The following is a 3,026-nucleotide window of genomic DNA, read 5'->3' on the forward strand; positions in this document are numbered from 1 at the left end:
AGCGTCGCTTGACACGTTGTGGGAGCCAGCAGCGTCGCTTGACACGTTGTGGGAGCCAGCAGCGTCGCTTGACACGTTGTGGGAGCCAGCAGCTTGACACGACACTTGACACGACACTCCACTTGACAGCTCCACTTCATTGTTGTCCAGTTGATCTGTAGAGTCATAAGTAGTTGGCTGTTTACATTGTATTGCTAAACTAAAAACAATTCATTCATGTTCCAGTAATCTATTACCTTGTTTTGAAATCAGCCTCAACCTGGAATCCATTGACTGGAGCAAAGACATACTTTTCCTCTTCATGTAAATTTCATTTTGGGAAAACACTGAAAAAACAGAATAGCGACATTAGTGCCAGCAATGAACCCTGAAGACATTGTTAAACCCCTTCACAGCTTACAGTTTCCAGTCTGTGGCTCCTGATGTGCTTCATTTTTATCAACTGGAAAGCATGACCCTGTGGACAAATCAAATGTTTACTGGAGAGCTCTTCAACTACAGCATAGACCCCACAAGAACATAGGCTTCAGTAATGCCAAAGTATTAAGTTAAAGGTTATCATCAACACCCAATATGACAAAAGTAGCGGTCAACCATTTTTGAATTGAAAAAAATATAAAGTTTGAAACTTAGAATTTACTAAATGTATTCAAATGAACTCAACTTAAAGAAAATATGCTTCGTTTTACTTTAGCCGTTGCATCTCAAATGTATTTAAAGTTCCAACATGTTTTGCTTCTTTGTTTTACTACATTAACAGCCTGTCCTCATTTAAGATTTTTACTTTTGAAGCCTTGCTCACTCCAAGTCATGTTAGATCAAAGATAAACCAACTTAAGCAGAGAGGTTACATTATAAATGATCAGAATGTGTTCTAAATCAGTTTAGAAATGCCAATTAGTTTTTCCACTTCTATTTTTTACTGTGCATAAAGATTAAACAAACCTAGTGACAGGTACAGTGACACTGATGCATCATGGAGCCCATAGAGCTAAACACCATCAGTGCAGGTGTTTCAAAAAAGTCATGGGACCAAACTAGGAAATGTTTTTAACTGATTGACTCACTAAACTGTTTAAAAACATATCTGTTAACATGATAGATCTGATAAAGTGCTGCATCTTTTGTGGTTTATTAAAACAATAATTTTGTAGCAGCCTAAAGGGAATAGGAATGCTTCAGCCATTGCATTTTAATTTAGTTTTCTCATCCTTTTTCCTCTCAGTTACCTCTTAACTTATCTGAATACACATTGATAGTTTTTCTGTGCTTATTGTTTTAAAAAGTAGTCCACAAGCATCCTCAGGTTGTACCTTTACATCATTTGCTGCCATTATATATATATATATATATATATAAATAAGTCAGATAATTTCAATCCAAAGATAAATATGAAATAGCTGCAATAAATTGACATTGTACTAGGTTATCAAATCAATTCAGTGTGTCAAATAAGCTGCCTGTGCTGTCTTTAAAGGTGCAGCAGGTGTCAGTATTGAGAGACAGTTTTAACTCAGTATCAATACAGTTTGGCATTGTGTCAAAACACTTCAAGATGCCTCTTTAACTCATCACTAATCAATTCTAACAACCTTAAAGCAAACTTATGAGGGAAAACTACAAACCTTGGAGCAAAAACATCAGAGGACAAAGCACCAGGATCCAGACACCTCCCATGATTCCTGCAACANAACATAGGCTTCAGTAATGCCAAAGTATTAAGTTAAAGGTTATCATCAACACCCAATACCAATATGACGAAAGTAGCGCTCAACCATTTGTGAATTGAAAAAAAAATATAAAGTTTGAAACTTAGAATTTACTAAATGTATTCAAATGAACTCAACTTTAAGAAAATATGCTTCGTTTTACTTTAGCCGTTGCATCTCAAATGTATTTTTGAAGCTTTCCACATGTTTTGCTTCTCTTATTGTACTACATTAACAGCCTGTCCTCATTTAAGATTTTTACTTTTGAAGCCTTGCTCACTCCAAGTCATGTTAGATCAAAGATAAACCAACTTAAGCAGAGGTTAGTGATTTTTTTAAGTCTCAAAGGTTACATTATAAATAATCAGAATGGCTTCTAAATCAGTTTAGAAATGCCAATTAGTTCTTCCATTTTTTACTGTGCATAAAAATTAATCAACAAACCTGGTGACGGGTACAGCAACACTGATGCATCATGGAGCCCATAGAGCTAAACACCATCAGTGCAGGTGTTTCAAAAAAGTCATGTGACCAAACTAGGAAATGTTTTTAACTGACTCACTAAACTGTTTAAAAACATATCTGTTAACATGATGGATCTGATAAAGTGCTGCATCTTTTTTGATTTATTAAAACAATTTTGTAGCAGCCTAAAAGGAATAGGAATGCTTCAGCCATTGCATTTTTAATTTAGTTTTCTCATCCTTTTTCCTCCAAGTACAAACTGTAAACTTTCATTCAGATAAGTTAAGAGGTAACTGATTGTTTTAATAAGATTTAAAAATGTAGTCCACAAGCATCCTCAGGTTATATCTTTACATTTACTTGCTGCCACTATATATCACATACTCTGAATCTAAAGATTAATATGAAATAACTTGATATTGTACTAGGTTATCAAAACAATTCAGTGTGTCAAATAAGCTGCCTGTGCCGTCTTTAAAGGTGCAGCAGGTGTCAGTATTGAGAGACAATTTTAATGCAGAATCAATACAGTTTGGCAATGTGTCAAAACACTTCAAGATGCCTCTTTAACTCATCATTAATCAAATCTAACAACCTTAAAGCAAACTTATGAGGGAAAACTACAAACCATGGAGCAAAAACATCAGAGGACAAAGCACCAGGATCCAGACACCTCCCATGATTCCAGCAACAAGTGAAGTTACAAACCAGACCTAAGGTTTAAATACAGTTCTCTGCAGGCTCCACAGCTGCAGATCATCAGCTCTTAATTGGTTCTGCTCTCAAGAAACTAAACTCACTCACTGTTTGCTGAGATCAGAAATGTATTTCCACAATTCACTGTTTTTGCTT

General features: G+C 35.4%; 1 long non-coding RNA gene across 1 annotated transcript; it reads right to left on the bottom strand.

Moving 5' to 3' along the window:
- Window positions 1-252: 252 nt before the first annotated feature.
- LOC107095114 lies at window positions 253-2,859 on the bottom strand. The gene is made up of 3 exons (XR_001481721.1): window positions 2,803-2,859; window positions 401-457; window positions 253-326 (listed from the first exon to the last, which is right to left on the bottom strand). It is a non-coding gene; the product is annotated as an uncharacterized LOC107095114 (long non-coding RNA).
- Between the last annotated feature and the right edge of the window lie 167 nt (window positions 2,860-3,026).

This window comes from Cyprinodon variegatus, unplaced genomic scaffold (assembly GCF_000732505.1).
Source record: "Cyprinodon variegatus isolate N-32 unplaced genomic scaffold, C_variegatus-1.0 Scaffold524, whole genome shotgun sequence".
In the NCBI taxonomy this organism is placed as follows: Eukaryota; Metazoa; Chordata; class Actinopteri; order Cyprinodontiformes; family Cyprinodontidae; genus Cyprinodon; species Cyprinodon variegatus.